Source organism: Lutra lutra, chromosome 9 (genome assembly GCF_902655055.1).
Source record: "Lutra lutra chromosome 9, mLutLut1.2, whole genome shotgun sequence".
NCBI classification, from domain to species: domain Eukaryota; kingdom Metazoa; phylum Chordata; class Mammalia; order Carnivora; family Mustelidae; genus Lutra; species Lutra lutra.
In genome coordinates this window covers 119,997,595-120,015,977 of record NC_062286.1, presented here as the reverse complement: position 1 = coordinate 120,015,977, position 18,383 = coordinate 119,997,595, and positions in this window count along the sequence as shown.

Here is an 18,383-nt window from a genome sequence, read left to right as displayed (position 1 = left end):
GTGACGTCAGGTCACAACATTCCTTAAAGGGGAGGCCGGCTCGTCGCTCCCATTGGGCCGACGCAAAACCCGCCCGCCCGAACCCGTGACGTCACGGCGCAGAGAGCTGGATTCCGAGCCAACGCCGCGAAGGGGCGGGGCTTCCCGGCGCGTCACAGTCCTGTGACGTCACGGGCCGCCGGTCCCTCTCCTCGAGGTCGGGGCTGAGAGACTGGCAGGCCTGCAGGCAGTTGAGCGGGCCGAATCGCTGCGCGTGGGCCAGTCCCGGGCTCAGCATCTTTCTGTTCCCACTGGTGCTGTCATCCCACAGCACACTCGGAGTCTGCTCCTTTCCAGCGATGGTGCGAGGCACTGGGTCGGGGCGGGGGGGGGGGGGGCGGGCGGGTAATGTGACAGCAGTGAACCTAAAGACCTCCTCACCTTCGTGGAGCTTATGGTTAGAGGGAGAAGAAGGCTGGGGGCAGGGATCAAAACGTGAGAGCAAGACGCTAAAAAGGAACACGGGTTTTGAAAGGAATTCTAGAAGAAAAAACATTGAAATTCAGGTCTCAAAGGATGAGACAAAGTAGATTAGACACAGCAGAAGATAAGTCACTGACCTGGAGGAAAGATCAGAAGCAGCTCACCAGAGAAACAAGGTGATGGATAATGTACAAGGGGAAGGGACAGGACTGGTGAAGAGAGAGGAATTACAGGTTCAGTCAGAATTCCAGAAGGAGAGGAAAAAAGTGGGAGAAGCAGTTCCTGAAGAAGAGCTTCCAAACTTGATTAAAGACCAGGATCCTCACATAAAATGCAGAGCAGTATAAAAGTAGCATCTTGGCACATTGTAAAAAATTTGCAGAACTCTAAAGAGAAGATAAGAAAATGGTGACCAGTGCAACTGGTAAATGTGTTAGTAGATCTAAAACAGGCAGAACATGAACAGTGATCAATTTGTGAAGTACAAAACAAGGAGGAGAGAACACAGCAACATGTCAGGCTGAAGAGGGTAATCATTTCAAGTGCACCGAGGCTTGACATACTTAAGGGGAGCAGGATAAAGATACTGGTAATTGTCCAGCTTTGTAAATCCAAGTGTGTATTTCAGACACTTACAAGGGATCATTAAAAGAATGGAAAGTGAACCTGCCAATGCAGAAAAGGAGAAAATGGTAGTAAAAAGAATGGTGTATGATACAAAACCAGAGGTAAAAAAGGTTTGACCTTAACCTATTAAAACAGATGATCAGACTGGCCAAGAACAACAAAATGCAGCTCTACATCCTGTTTACAAGAGGACATTTACAATGTAAGTGCACCAACAGTAAAATGATGGGGAAAGGTCTACTAGAGAAAACTGAACCAGAAGGTGTATCTATAGCAAAATCAGACAAAATAAGCTTAAAGCCAGAAGACATTATTAGAGATAAAGAGGGTGACCACAAAATGAGGAAAAGTACAACTTTTAAGAAGATATAACATTTCTTATAAAAAATATAAGTTAGAGGTTTAAAAGGCTAAAAATGTATAAAACAAAAGGGATAAGATACAATGAGAAATTGCCCAATCTTCCATCATAGTGAGAGATGAAAGACCTCTTTCAATAGCTGATATGCCCAACAGCCAAAAAAAGGGGGTATCGAAGATATTAACAAATGAAACTGATAGAATCCTGAACCCAATATTGTTACTTTAAACCACACAAGAAACATTTACCAAAAAATGACCTGAAAAATGGTGAATCTCAAAGGTATCAAGTAGTCCATCCATTTAATACAGACCATATTTCTGTGACCAGATCCAAGTAAACTCCAAATGCTTGGATGTTTAAACATCTAAAAAGCTTTTTACTCAAAGATGAAATTATATTCTATAGAAATGAAAACTATTTAGATCAAAAAATGAAATATATATAAAAACACATGATAGGGGAAAGGCAACTAAAGCAGCATTTGGCAGATTTATAGTCTTATTAGAGTAGGCAAGCAATACAGAAAATTTACAAGCAGAGATTAAGGAATTTTGTTTTAAAGATTTTATTTATTTGACAGAGATCACAAGTAGGCAGAGAGGCAGGCAGAGAGCAGGAAGCAGGCTCCCCGCTGAGCAGAGAGCCTGATGCGGGGCTCTATCCCAGGACCCTGAGATCATGACCTGAGCCAAAGGCAGAGGCTTTAACCCACTGAGCCACCCAGGTACCCCTTAAGGAATTAAAAAAATATATATATTTATTAGGGGCACCTGGGGCACTCAGCCGGTTAAGTGTTCAACTCTTGATTTCAGCTCAGGTCATGATCTTGGGGTCATGGGATTGAGCCCTACGTCAAGTCCACACTGGGTGCAGTCTGCTTGTGATTCTCTGTCCCTCTGACCATCCCCCTGCTAGCACACTCTCTCAAATGAATAAAATCTAAAAAAAAAAAAAAAAAAAAAAAAAAAAGATTTATTTATTAGAGGGGCACCTGGGTGGCTGAGTGGGTTAAGCAGCTGACTATCGGTTTCAGCTCAGGCCGTCCTGCTCTCTCAGGGTCCTGCTACTGGGCCCTGTGTTGGGCTCTGTGCACAGCAGGGAGTCTGCTGGAGATTCATATTCTCTCTCCCCCTCCCTTTTTTCCTCTCCCCTCTTCCTCTGTCTGCTCCTCCCCCTGCTCATGCACACACACACACATAGTCTCAAATAAATCAAAAGATGTATTTATTAGAGGTGGAGTGTAGGGGCGGGGAGGGAGATAGAGAATCTCCAGCTGACTCCCAGCTGAGCACAGAGCCTGACGAGAGCTGATCTCATGACCCTGAAAGCATGACCTGAGCTGAAATCAAGACTCAGATGCTTCATGGACTGAGCCACATGAGGCCCCAGGAGCACCAGGAGTAAGGTGCCCCTAAATGATTTTTAAAAGGAGTAATAGTGTCAACCCAAAGAGAGTGGAAAGAAGATAATAATGACGAGCATAAATTGAAATAGAACACAAAAGCACTAGGATGAACCACAAAACAAAGTGGGATCTTTGAAGAGACCAATAAAATGAACATTAATGTGCAAAAGGAACATAACTATTGTTTCTAGCAGAAATGATAAAAATAAGAATGTTACAAACTTTATGCCTATTTAAAACTTAGATGAAATGGGCAATTTCCTAGAAAAAGGTAACTTGCCAAGACTAATTCAAAAAGAAATAGACAAAATGAGTAGCCATGATCTTCAAAAATCTAATCCAGATGGTTTTCTCCCCCACCCCACACTCACACACAAAACACCCTGCAGCAAACATCATACTTAATGTTTGTACTTAGATACTATATGGTAAAGTGTTAAGCGTTATTCCCTTTAAAGCCAGGAACAAAATTCTGAATTTTTTCATTAAATACATAGCAACATTGTATCAAGGTCCCAGCCAGAGCCCCAGGCCAAGAAAAAGAAAGGAGAAACATAACGATCACTCATAGCCAGAAGATTTAGAGAATCCATTAACGATAGAAGACTGGTAACTCATATGAACTAATATCATACCATGTCTTAGAAGAAGATGGGGAAATAGGAACTCTCCACACTGCTGATGCGAGTGTAAATCTTTTCAGCCACACTAAAAAGCAATTTGGCAAAATCTACTGAAATGGAAGATGCCTGTGTCCTCCAGACCAGGAATGCCACTTGCGTGTACCATATGAACTCAAGGGAACATAGCTAAGTATGTTTATTGGAGCATTTTCACAATAGCAGAAAATTGGGACCATCTAACTGTCCTACTGAACGTCTTGGGTATTCCTTTAACAGAGCAACGTACGGTGAGAGAGAAGGGGTCAGCAAACTTCCTCTTGAGCGGCCAGATAGATAGGTGTGGGTTTGCAGGCCATTTGATTCCCAGCAGCTGCTCAATTCTGTTGGGAGTGTGGAAACAGCCTTAGGCCCTGAATGGGCATGGTTGTGTCCCAATAAAACTTTGTTAAAGTAGATCTGGCCTCAGGTCTTATTAGTTCACTGACTCTTGATCTACAGCAGTGTCAAAATGGACACTTCTCACCAAGTTACAGGATAGTTGGTCAGAACTACTAAGTGCGGCTCAAAGAACTAGGTTGGCCATGGCCTTGGGGAAATGGTTACACCTCTCTTTCGTCTGACTAGCCCTAGATTGAGGCTACAGTTGGGGAGGTGCCCATCCCCCAAATCCCAGGATCTGTGCTCCCTCTTCCTCTTACCTGACCTGTCAGCAGGACGGACGCTCCCTCCTCTGGTCCTCTGGTTTTTCTCCCCAGGACGTCATCCTCTCCCCCATCTCCCTCGAATCCAAAGGTCTGGCCTACCCCATGTCTCTACTTGAAAGCCCAGCAGACATCTCAAATTTAACCTCCCCTAAATGAACCTATGTTCTTCCTCTAAAATGTGTTCCCCTTGTAATCGTCCCTGTCTCCATCTGTCATCTTTGTCTCCTTCCTTTCTTTCACTACCCACACACCCAACCCACACCCAAACCCTGCTGTCCAACATTTCAAAATAGCTCCAGAATCTGACCACTTCTCACCACTTCCACCACAACCCTCAGGCCAGAGCCGCCATCTTCGCTTGCCTGACCATCGCTGACAGCTCCCCTCTGGTCTCCTGTCTTTGGTTTTGCGAACCCCCGTTTGGTCTCCATACAGGGACAGCAGCTTTCCTGCGTGCACAGGACTGGGGTCAGTGGTTTGTGGACCCCACTCATTCAGAGCAAAAGTCAAAGCCGAACAGTGCCCCACGAGGCCCATGGGACCTCCCTTCCTGCTACCCTCACCTTCACCCCTTGGCTTTGGCTACACTGGCCACCTCGCTGTTCCGGGAGGCCCAGACATACTTGAGCCCCTGGGCTTTTCTGTACTTGCTGTTCCCTTTGCCCAGAACATTCTTCCCCAGGATTTCTGCATCTCACTCATTTCCCAGGATTCCTCAGGGAGGATTTCCTGAATGACTTTATTTAATGTTGCGGCCCCCACCCCAGTCACTCCCTATACTCCCTCCAAATGCCTTGCTTAATATTTTGCCAGAACAGTTATCACCTTCTAATAGGCTACGGAATTTTTCTAAGCATTGTGAAAGCTTTCAGGTACACAGAACACCTGAAGTCATTGTCCAGCGATCACTGATATACCCACCAGTTACATTCTACGCTTAACGCTGGTTCTGTTTGCCTTATCTGTACATCCATCCATCTACCCGATCCTTTTTATGCATTTCAGAGTAAGCTGTGATCCAACATCCATTTATGATAAACACACTCAACAAAGTGGTTATAGGGGAAACATATCTCAACATAATAAAGGCTACATTTATGACAAGCTAACACCTAACATACTCAACAGTAAAAAGTTGAAAGCTTCTTCAAGATCAGGAACAAGACAAAGATGCCTACTCTTACCACCTTTATTCAACACCATCTTGGAAGTTCTAGCCAGAGCAATTAGGCAAGAAATAAAAGGTATCTAAATCAGAAAGGAAGACATAAAACTGTCACTATTTATAGATGACAGGATATTATTTTTCAGGATTTTATATATTTGACAGAGAGCACAAGCAGGGGGAGCAGCGAGCAGAGGGAGAGGGAGAAGCAGGCTCCCCATTAGGAAGGGAGCCCGATGTGGGGCTCAATCCCAGGACCCTGGGATCATGACCTGAGCCAAAGGCAGATACTTAACTGAGCCACCCAGGTGCCCCTGATGATAGGATATTATATATATAGAAAGTTCTGAAGACTCTACCCAAAAACTGTTAGAACCCATACATTTAGTCAAGTCGCAAGATACAGAATCAATATATAAAAAATCTGTTGCAAAATGTCCACAATAGGGGCGCCTGGGTGGCTCAGTTGGTTGAGCGACTGCCTTCGGCTCAGGTCATGATCCCGGACTTCCAGGATCGAGTCCCGCATCGGGCTCCCAGCTCCTTGGGGAGTCTGCTTCTCCCTCTGACCTTCTCCTCTCTCATGTTCTCTCTCACTCATTCTCTCTCAAATAAATAAATAAAATATTTAAAAAAAATGTCCACAATAGCCAAGCTATGGAAAGAATCTAGATGTCCATCAACAGATGAATGGACAAAGAAGATGTGGTATATATACACAATGGAATACTATGCAGCCATCAAAAGAAATGAAGTCCTGCCATTTGTGATGATGTGGATGAAACTAGAGGGTGTTATGCTGAGCGAAATAAGGCAATTAGAGAAAGATAGTTATGATCTCCCTGATATGAGGAAGTTGAGAGGCAACATGGGGGGCTTGGTGGGTAGGAAAGGAATAAATGAAACAAGATGGGATTGGGAGAGAGACAAACCATAAAAGACTCTCAATCTCACAAAACAAACTGAGGGTTGCCGTGGGGAGGACGGTAGGGAGAGGGTGGTTGGGTTATGAACAATGGGGAAGGTAAAATGTGCTATGGTGAGTGCTGTGAAGTGTGTAAACCTGGTGATTTACAGACCTGTACCCCTGAGGCTAATAATACATTATATGTTAATAAAAAAATAAATAAAAATCTGTTGTCTCTATATGCTAATAATGAACTATCAGAAAGAGAAATTAAGAAAAAATCCCATTTAAAATTGCATCAAAAAGAATAAAATACCTAGGAATAAATTTAACAAAGGAGGTGAAAGACTTGTATACTAAAAACCATAGAACATTGATGAAAGAAATCAAAGACATGAATAAATGGATATTCTATACTCACTGATTAGAAAAATATTAAAATGTCTATACTGAAAGCAACCTGCAGATTTAATGCAATCCTTATTAAAATTCCAATGGCATTTTTCACAGAAATAGAACAAACAATCCTAAAATTTTTATGGAACCACAAAAGATCCTGAATGGCCAAAGCGGTCTTGGAAAAGAACAGCAAAGCTGGAGACCTCACACTTCCTGATTTCAAACTATATTACAAAGCTACAGTAATCAAAACAGTATGGTATTGGCATTCAAAACACATAAATCAGTGGAGTAGAACAGAGATTCCAGAAATAAGCCCATGCATATATGATCAATGAAATGATAAGAAGCCAAGAATGCACATGGAGGAAAGGACAGTCTCTTTAGTAAATGAGGGGAAAACTGGACCACTACTTGCACTGCGATGACCACTAATTCAAAATGAATTAAAGACTTAAATGTAAGACCTGAAACCATAAAACCATAAGAAAGCATAGGTGGTAAGCTCCTTGACACTGGTTTTGGTGACGATTTTGGGATTTGATACCAAAAGCAAAGGCAACAACAGCAAAAATAAGTGGGACTACATCAAACTAAAAAGCTTCTGCACAGCAAAGGAAACCATCAACACAATAAAAAGACAATCTACTACTGAACAGAAAACATTTGCAGGACCCCTGGGTGCCTCAGTCGGTTAAGCATCTGCCTTCAGCTCAGGTCATGGTCCCAGGGTCCTGGGATCGAGTCCTGCATCAGGCTCCTTGCAGAGGAAGCCTATTTCTCCCTCTGCTCCCCCTGCTTGAATTCTGACAAATAAAATCTTTTTTTTTTTTTTTGAAAAAAAATTTTTTTTTAAAGATTTTTATTTATTTATTTGACAGAGAGAGATCACAAGCAGGCAGAGAGGCAGGCAGAGAGAGAGGAGGAAGCAGGCTCCCTGCTGAGCAGAGAGCCCGATGCGGGACTCGATCCCAGGACCCCGAGACCACGACCTGAGCCGAAGGCAGCGGCTTAACCCACTGAGCCACCCAGGTGCCCCGTGACAAATAAAATCTTAAAGAAGAAGAAGAAAAGAAAAAGAAAATATTTTCAAGTCATATATTTGATAAGGGGTTAAAATCCCAAGTATATAAAGAACTCACACAAGTCAATAGCAAACAAAACAAAACAAACAGAAAAAAAACCAATCTGATTAAAAAATCATTAGAGGACCTGAATAGACACTTTTCCAAAGAAGATATGCAGAAGGCCAATAGACACATGAAAAGATGTTCAATATCACTGATCAGCAGGGAAATGCAAATCAAAACCACAATGAGATACCACCTCACGCTTGACTACCTACCATGAACATGCCAAGAAACAACAAATATTGGCAAGGATATGGAGAAAAGGGGACACTTGTGCACTGTTGGTGGGAAGGTAAATTTGTGCAGTCACTGTGGAAAACAGTACGGAATTTCCTCAAAAAATTAAAAATAAGAATCTAGCAATTCCACCTCTGAGTGTTTATCTGAAGGAAAATGAAAATCTCCAGAAAAGATACATGTATGTATCCCTATGTTTATTGCAGCATTATTTACAATAGCCAAAATAGGGAAACAAACTGAGTGTCCATTGACAGATGAATGGATAAAGAAAATGTGGCGCACACACAAGAATATTATTACTCCATAAAAAAGAATGAAATCTTGCCATTTGTGACAACATTGATGGACCGTGGTCTCACTGATATGTGGAATCTTTAAAAAGGAACAAGTTCATAGATGCAGAGAATAGATTGATGGTTGTTGGGGCACCTGGGTGGCTCAGTGGGTTAAGCCTCTGCCTTCGGCCCAAGTCATGCTCTCAGGGTCCTGGAATCGAGCCCTGCGTCGGGCTCTCTCCTCAGCGGGGAGCCTGCTTCCCCCTCTCTCTCTGCCTGCTTCTCTGCCTACTTGTGATCTCTCTCTCTCTGTGTCAAATAAATAAATAAAATCTTAAAGAAAAAAAAAAGATTCTCTTCTAAAAAAAATAGATTGATCGTTGTCATAGGCTAGAGAGCGGGGGGTGGCGTGCAAAATGAGTGAAAGGGGTCAAAGACACACACTTTCAGTTATTAATAAGGGGGGCCACCTGGGTGGCTCAGTTGGTTGGGGGTCCAATTCTTTTTTTTTTTTTTAAGATTTTATTTATTTATGACAGAGAGAGAGATCACAAGAAGGCAGAGAGGCAGGCAGAGGTGGGGTGGGGAGGCAGGCTCCCTGCTGAGCAGAGACCCCCCCTATGCGGGGCTCGATGTGGGGCTCGATCCCAGGACCCTGAGATCATGACCTGAGCCGAAGGCAGAGGCTTAACCCACTGAGCCGCCCAGGTGCCCCAGGGGGTCTGATTCTTGATCTCAGCTCAGGTCATGATCTCAGGGTCATGAGATTGAGCCACAAATATGCAGTGGGGGCAGGCGGGGTGGGGAGGCAAGGGGATGTAATGTACAGCATGGTGACTGTGGTTAGTAATGTATATTTGTGTGTATCTGAAAGTTGCTAAAGAATAGGTCTTAAAAGTTCCCATCACAAGAAAAAAAAAAATTATTGTAACTATGTATGCTAATAGTTGTTAACCAAACTTACTGTGGTGATCATTTCACAATATACACAAATATTGAATCATTTTGTTGTTCACCAGAAAGTAATAGAAATGTTATATGTCAATTATGTCTCAATAGAGAAAAGGAAAAACCCCAGTAAGTTACAGTTCAGCTCACTTTATCCCTAAACCCTTTACATCCATATCAATGTGTGGTTTTGTTTTGTTTTTGTTTTCATTACAGGTATAAAATTTACATACAACTAAGCACAGATTTTAAGTGTGTGTTTGGGGAGCTTTGGCACCTGTACCACCCAAACTCCTGCAGAGACATAACACTACCATCACCTCTTTAGAAAAGATTAGTCTGGGCTGATCTAGAACTTCACATAAACAGAACCACACAGTGCAAGCTTCTGTATCTGGCTTCTTTACCTCAGTAGAAACATTTGGAGGTTCCTGTCGCCGCAGACACCAGTAGACCATGTCTTTATATTGCAGTGTAGTTTCCATCGTATGGATGCACCTGGTTTGGTTATCCATTCTCCTACAGATGGACACCCGGACTGTCCAGCTTCTGGCGATTGTAATAAAGATGCTACGAACATTCCTGTAAGAGTCTTTGCATGGACATACTCATTTTATTTCATTTGGACAAAGATCTGGGAGTGGAATTGCTGGCTTATGGGGTAGGCGTGTGTTTATAAGAAGTTACCAGATCTTTTTCTAAAGCTGTGGTTCCACCTTAGATTCCTATCCACATGGTATGGGAATTCTAGCAGCTCTGCATCCTCGCCAACACTCGGTGTGGCCAGTTGTGTTAAGTCTAGCCACGCTGGTGGGTGAGCAGTGGTATCTCATTGTGGGTTTAAGTTTAATATGGCGTAAAATTATCACAAAAATTACTTTATTTCTCCCTCCCACTAACATTCAAGTCCCTTAAGGGTAGCACTTTCTGTGTGTTTGGTTCCTGCTCTATTCCAGCACCCACACAGAGCGTAGAAGGGTGAGGACTGGGTGAGGACCTCTCCTTCACATGCCATTTCTCCAGGTCTGGGGGTCTGTCTCCCCTCGAGACCACATGCAGGGACGGGATCTGGGCCAAGCTCTGCTGTTGGGTGCAGAGGAGATGCGAAAGGACTGTTTGGGGTGGTTGGGGGAAACGGTCAGCTCAGGGTCAGTGTCTCACCCGTAGTGAGGCTCACGTTCTCCACTGCCCCGGCTTCCTGCTGTTTTGATGCTTCTGCCCAGGACTCCTGGGCCTGAGAAAAGGCAGAGTGGCTGACCGCGGCCGGCCCATCCCACCGGAGGGGAGCAGCCCAGCCGGTGGCCACCAGTTCCTGTGTGAGCAGGCACATTTGTCTTGGAGCTTCTGTCTGCTCCTTTACAGGAGAGACATGGGTCCAAAGTAGCTTTGCCTCTTACTTGAGCACATTCGTTCCCCCTGGAGCCTCAATTTCTTCCCCTGGAGACGCTAACAGAACGTACCTCTGAGGCCAAGGGGCAGTACTCGTGAGTGAGCAGGAGGGCGCGGAGCTCTGGGGAAACAGGGCGGGGAGTCAGCTGGACCGACTTCCGCACCCACTGCCGTGTTAGCTTATTCAAGGCGACGAACTCACTTATAAAATGGGCCTCAATTTGGGAGGATCCAGGAGGACGGAGGTCTGTGAGTCAGAGTCGTTATCTCTGAGCGAGGATTGGCTGTTCCTGTTTATAGACTCCAAGTGGAATTTTCCAGAGATTGGAGGGAATGAAACCTGCCCAGGAGTGCCCAGGCTGGGGCTGTGCTACCCTCACTCCTCGAAGTCTCTCTGGCCTCACTGGGAAGTAGAGGCCATGACCACCAGTCCCACTGCCCACATGGGACCTCGTTCTCTATGTCCCCCCCTTTCCCTCCAGCCAGGGGCACACTCAGCCCTCACCCTCCCTCCCTGAATGACAGGGCCTGGGTTGCAACTCTTATCCTCCCCTCCTATGTCCTCACAGTCCCTGTCCTCCCCACACACTGGCCTCCAGAGCTGGCCAGTCCCCTGGTGAGCTTTCCTCCGCTTGGCCTTTCTGCACCTAAGAGATCGCATCTGCCGTGGCCCTCATCTCTCCTCAGCCCGCCCAAGTCATCTTGGGGCCCCTTCCATTCACAACCGTCAGTGCGTTCAACATGACAATGACGCCCAGATCCCTACTCCCAACCCTGACTTTCCCTCAGAGCCTCAGATCTGGGGCCTGCTTCCTGAGCAAAGGTTGTCTCAGAAGGTTTAGGCTTCTCAAGGTCAACACATCCTAGTGAAGCCACGATCTTCCCCAACATCCACGCCTCCCGCTTATCCCCACCTGCCCTCCCATCCCATCGCCCCAGCCTGACCCGGGTCTCAGCTGGGCTCTCCCCTTCAGTCACCAATCCAGTCACTCTCGAATCCTCTCAGACCCATCTTGTCCCCTCCCAACCCTCCCCAGTGTCACTCCACCGGTCAGCTTGGGCCCCCATTTCCCAGGTCTCAGCCAAGACCACACACTTCACCACCGGCCTCCGAACAGACAAGATGAATCTACTTCACCTCTATCCCTCACTTCCCTCCCTGCCTCCACTTTCTCTCGCCCGGGCACACGTTCCACAGCCCGTCCCGCTTGTTATTTCCCAAAGGCCGGAAGTCCTCCATTCTGCTGAGTTACCCAGGAACACCCTGGTCCTGGCCGGAGCCCCAGAGAGCTTGTCGCACAGCCGCGCCCCTGGCGGCAGCAGATGAGGCACGGTTGTTGACTGCGGCACCGCTCAGCTGGGCGGTGAGTTCGAGTCCTCCTCCCCCTGCAGCTCCAGCCCTCCTGCTGGCACCCCCTTTCCGCAGAGACCTCCCGGCCCTCTGTGCCCTCGCTCTGCCTCCCCTCAGGTGCAGTGGCCTAGCTGTCCCTGTTCTTGCCTAGGCCAGCCCTTCCCCCTGGGACCCCAGGGTCATCCTTCTCTTGGAGGCCCCTCTCTGTCTCTCACCTGCAAACAGACTTGTTCCCGGAACGCACACACCCCTCGGCTCCCCTCCCAACCACTGTCAGGACTCCTCTCTCTCTGTTTTTTTTTTTTTTAAAGATTTCATTTATTTATTTGACAGAGATCACAAGTAGGCAGAGAGGCAGGCAGAGAGAGAGAGAGAGAGGTGGAGGCAGGCTCCCTGTGGAGCAGAGAGCCTGATGCGGGGCTCGATCCCAGGACCCTGAGATCATGACCTGAGCTGAAGGCAGAGGCTTAACCCACTGAGCCACCCAGGCACCCCTCTCTCTCTACTTGTGATCTCTCTGTCAAATAAATAAAATCTTAAAAGCAGTAGGAGACTTAAAAGATAATTTATGCTTGGAACAGATTCTTTTTGATCTACCCCTCCAGATTCCCCCTGGAGTTCTAGAAAACTCTCCTGATTCTTCAGTTATTTCACTGGAAAAGGGCTAGAAGCACTAACATATTATAAGCATAGCTTTAGCTTAGGGCAAACTCTCAAAAATTTAACTTTGACCCAAATAATACTGGGAATATACAAATAATATACAAATAATACTGGGAATATAATACTGGGAATATACAAAAGTCAAATAAAAATTTAACTACTTATTGCTGTTTCTTTTAATTAACATATAATGTATTATTAGCCCCAGGGGTACAGGTCTGTGAATCGCCAGGTTTACACACTTCACAGCACTCATCATAGCACATACCCTCCCCAATGTCCATAACACAACCACACTCTCCCTGCCCCCCTCCACCCCCCACCGCCCCCAGCAACCCTGCTGTTTTTTGATATTAACCTTCATGCTTTTTTCTGAAAGAGGGAGAATCTTAAGCAGACTCCATGCCCAGCACAGAGCCCCAGACTGTTTGAGGTCACAACACTGAGATCATGACCTGAGCTGAAATCAAGAGTCAGATGCTTACCCAGCTGAGCTTACCTGCGTGTTTCTAAGCACTGTAGTTCTCATTACTTTAGTCCTTACGTTGGAAGGGGATTTGACCCTTGGCCATCATCACCCTTCCCATCCCCAGCAGCTGTAGCACCATTCAGGGTTTATAGTATTTTGCCTCCATAACTATGCACAGCTGAGCCACATGATATGTCCTAGATTTGCTTTGTATTGTACAGTTTTATATTTCCTGGAATTTGGGTTTACTTTTTCTTTTTGTTTTGTTTTCCATGCCCCAAAATTAAATTATCCTTAAATTTGTTGCAGAACTAAGAATCTCTCTGAAACGATTCAAATACATCAAATAATCTATCAGCTTTTTCTTCTTGGGAACATCCCTGTTCCCTGTTTAGGACTTTTCTCTAGGTTTACTGCCCTGGGCCCTTCGCCATCATCCTGAGCTGTTCCTCTTGTCTCTCTTGTGTTGGAGTCTCACATTGCCTGAACCCCACGTCTTAATTTTCTTGGCTTCATGCCCTAATTTTGATGTATATTCTTCACTAGCTTCCTGAAAACGATTCAGGGCAGATAAATACATTGATCTCATATGCCTGAAAATATTTACTCTCACACTTAACTAATAGTTCAGCAGGGAACAGAATGCTGGCTTGTAAATAATTTTTCAATCAGAATTTTGAGGGCATCGCGCCACTCTTTTTGTTTCTAGTGATGCCGTTGTTCTAATGTTGTTGTCATTTCTAATCCTTGGCACCTGTTTTCCTTTCTCCCCCTGGATTATGTCTGTTCAGTGTTCTGAGATGTCGTGATGATGGGACCTGGTGTGGGTCATTTTAATTTTATTTTTAAAAAATTACTTAAATTCAATTTAGTTAACATATGCTGTATTATTTCAGTTATTGGGGTAGAATTTAGTGATTCATCAGTTGCTGTTGGATGTTAACCCAGTGCTCCTACATCTAGTGCCCTCCTTAATGGCCATTGCCCAGTTACCCCATCCCCCCACCCACCTTCCCTCCAGCAGCCCTCAGTTTGCTTCCTAGAGTTCAGCATCTCTTATGGTTTGTCTCTGTATTTTCATCTTATTTTTCCTTCCCTTCCCATATGTTCATGTCTTGTTTCTTAAATTCCACACGAGTGAAATCATACGGTATATCTTTCTTAAACTTATGTCACTTAGCATAATACCCTCTAGTTCCATCCACATCCTTGCAAATGGCAAGATTTCATTCTTTTTTTATGGCTGAGTAATATTCCATTGTATATACGTACCACATCATCTTTATCCATTCATCTGTCGATGGACATCTGGGCTCTTTCCATATCTTGGCTATTGTGGACATGCTCCTATAAACATTGGGGTGCCATGGGTCTTTTAAAAATTATTTGCTCTGGTCACTCAGTTGTTTTGATCTGGAAACTTAGTTCTGGAAAATTTCTCGTAGTCTCTTGATAATTTTCTACCCTCCGTTTTCTCTTCCTGGAACTTCTGCTAATCAGATGTTGAATATCCCAGATGGATCCCTCAATTTTCTTAACTTTTCCATTTTTCTCTTCCTTTTTTTCCACTTGGGGAGATTTTCTCAACATTATCTTGCAGTTCATCTGATAAAATTATTCCCTTCATATTTAAAAAAAATTTTTTAAGGTTTAATTTATTTATTTGACAGAGAGAGAAATCACAAGTAGTCACAGAGGCAGGCAGACAGAGGCAGAAGCAGGCTCCCCGCTGAACAGAGAGCCCGATGTGGGGCTCGATTCCAGGACCTGAGATCATGACCTGAGCCGAAGGCAGAGGCTCAGCCCACTGAGCCACCCAGGCACCCCTCCCTTCATATTTTTAATCTTTCAAGAGTTTTTATCTCTGAATATTGTTTAGTCTCTTACACTCACAACCATGGCTAGTGTGTAAGGCTTTATTGGTGCCCATGGTTCTCAACTCTAGGTGCATGTCACAAAAACCTGGGAAGCTTTTACAAACTAATGATGCTCAAGGATTATGATTTAATTGGTCCAAGATGGGTCCCAAGCATAGTTTTATTTTTCTTAACTGTTGTCTCATCTCCATTAGAAATAAGCTCGTGTTCCCATTCCTTTATGTCCAGACATGGGCCTGGTGCGTAGTTAGGCAGGCACTAAGTAACTGTTGAACGAATCAATGAACAAAGCACTGCTTTGTAAAGATTGTAGAATAAGAGCAAGTTACAGGCACTACGTCTCTTTTATCCATAATGTTTTCTCTAAATATATTTGAAAACTTAATAGTACCTGAAAGTCAAACAAGTCTTGTATGTCAAAAAAGTATTTAAAACCCAGATTTTTTTTTTTTTTTTAAATCATGAGCTCCTATTTCATCTTGCCTTTAAGGCAAGTTTTTAACAACATATGTCTTGCAAACTAGGAAGTTAAAGTCTAGTAATTTTCATTCCAGTTTCTGCAGAAGCTCCAAGGCAGGAGTGGCCGCATCCTGAGAGGAGCGGGAGGAACGCAGGACTGCAGCACAAGGTGGCCCAAAGCAAGTCCAGACTTCTGCCTGCTCACTAGCCCGTGCAAGAGGTGGAAGCTAGAGGATGAGATCTTTAAAAGCTGTTGAAACGCTTTGAGTCTCCACCCAGGGAGGGAAGGGGTGGATGATTCTGTTCCACCTCAAATTGACAGCAGCAGAGCGTGTAGAGGCCAAACTGAATTTAAGACAGAGCGCGAGCACCGGAGGCCAAAAGGCAAGTTGTCAGGGGCCAGCAGGGAGCCTGCAGCATCCAAAGTAAGGGAGTGGCAGGTGGGACGCAGACAGGTCTTGAAAACATTCATGAAAGAAGGACCAGAAGGACAAGTTCCAGTTTTAAACATGTCGGGCTTAGAGAGCCAGAACCAAGTTCACAGCAGCCATCAGTGAAGTATGCACTTTCCTCTCCATCTCACTCCTCTCTTAGCAACACTGGGGGCCAAAGAGGTGGCAGCACAGTAGGAAACAGGGCCAAGCACTTGCTGCCTACCCTGCGTCCCCCACCACACAGGGCAGGGCTGGCAGTGGGCTGAAGGTGGGTAAGGGGCAGTCTCCGTCTCCAAATCCAGTTAAAGGTTTTGTTGTTACACTGGACTGGACACATCACCTGCCAATGGGAGGGCCTTTGGTACCCAAAGGTGATGGGAGAAGCCTTAGGACTCGTCAGACCTTCTATCCAGGGGCAGGGGAACAAGCCTCAGAGAATAAATTGAAAAACTGTGGGAAACTATAATAAAGTTGACTTTTGATCACATCGAGCGTGTTTAACACAACAGTTGAACTAGCACTTTGCATCCTGTTTTCCTTTGCCACTGAATGCAATTTTTCAGCTTAAGTTCATTGATACTGGATTGTGGCTCTACTGATTTGAGGTGTGGGCAAATTCATAATTTCTACCTGCTGCAATAAGTCTACGGGATCGCCATTTCTTTTTCCTCCTGGTAATTCACCAGAACCTGAATTTGGTGTGGAAAGATGGGATTCTGAATGAAAAAAATGTACAGAATTATAGTTGGTTTGAGTCAAACATACACAAAAGGAGAAAGCCTATAATTCCTGCAGTGGGTTTTTTTTTTTTAAGATTTTATTTATTCGAGAGCAGAGAGAGTGACATGAGGGGGAGGATGGGCAGAGAGAGAGGGAGAAACAGACTCCCCCATGGGCAGGGAGTCTGATGCAGGGCTCAAACCCAGGACCCTGGGACATGACCTGAGCTTAAGGCAGACGCTTAACAGATTTGAGCCACCCAGATGCCCACCCCCCTGCAGTGTTTTAAAGATTTATTTTTTTGGAGAGAGAGAGAGAGAACACGTGCAGGCACATGAGCAAGAGCAAGGGGAGGGGCAGAAATCTTAGGCAGACCCTGCTGAGCACAGAGCCTAACCAGGGCTCAATCTCAGGACTCTGCTGATCATGACCTGAGTTGAAATCAAGAGTTGGACGCTTAACCGAGTCACCCAGGCGCCCCTGTAATTCCTGCAGTTTTAAAAACACGTTTTTGGAGAAAGGCAATACCAGCTCACAGAGGAACAGAATTCCCAGACACACTGGCAAGTGCTGACGTGGATGCTTGAATGATGGAGCTGCACTTTGGAGGGAATCTAAACAAGGGCTGTCTTTGGTGGGTGGTGGGGTGGGGTGGATACTGGCTGGGAAGCAGAATTTTCTGGGGTGATGTGATCTTGAAAGGGGACTCAGTCGGCTGGTTGTAAGCACTTGTCACCTAAGTGGCACACTTAAGATTTGTGCATTCACTGTACATAAATTTCATCCACCCTCCAAAAAAGGTAAATTAGCTCATAACATGCCTGTTGAAGTGTTTAGGAGTGTGTACTGTCTGCAACTGTCCTTCAAAATGTATCAAAACCAGGATGGATGAAGGAACGGTTAGTAGCATGATAAAGAAATGTAGCAGAATGTTAACTATAGAATTAAATGGAGGATATGTAAATATTTTAACTTCTCTGTAAACATTCACAATGCTGGCAACCTTATATGATATTGGCAGATGTACTTCTGAAACCCAGAAGCCATGCCCTTCCCTCCATGCCCAGGACAGTTGTCAGCTTCTAACTTTAGTGGGTACTATATTGCCATATACTTGCTACTTTTAAGTACAGAGACCCTAGGGTATTTGCAGGTGTTCTACCATCATTTAAACTTTTAAATGTAAAAAAATGTAAAAAAAACCCTGTTTTTACATCTTTTTTTTTTTTTTTAAGTTTTTACACCTTAAGATGACTCCAGCAAGTTTTATACATTGTATTACCAACTGGAATGCATCCAAAGTGGGCTTCCCATGTGTGAAGAAATCCCATAGCCCAGGGGACTTGGAGACAGAATATATGTTCAGCAGTCATCTTGTTTTCCCCAAAGCCAGACTAAGCCTAAACCCTTACTTAGGACCTGGAAGGAAAGTTTTAGGAATTTTAAGGTGAACGAGGGCGTTGGAGGACTAAGGGAAGAAAGGAGAGTGAGGTCTTCAAGCTCTTGCTCTGGAGCCAGACCACCTCCTTTCCTAGGGACAGAGCCCCTCTCCTCCTTTAGAAACCCGACTTTGCAACCAGGTAACTTATGTTGACCAGACCTTCTTTCCCCATTATCCCTCTTGGAGGAACTCAAGCCAGAAGGACACAGGAACCTCAGACTTAGATCCCGGCTTCCAGAAGCCTCTGAGAACAAAGAAGATGCCAGTGGCCATACTCACTTTCTTTTAAAACTGAATCTCTGAGATCATTACTGATCCAGGGTCATTCGGC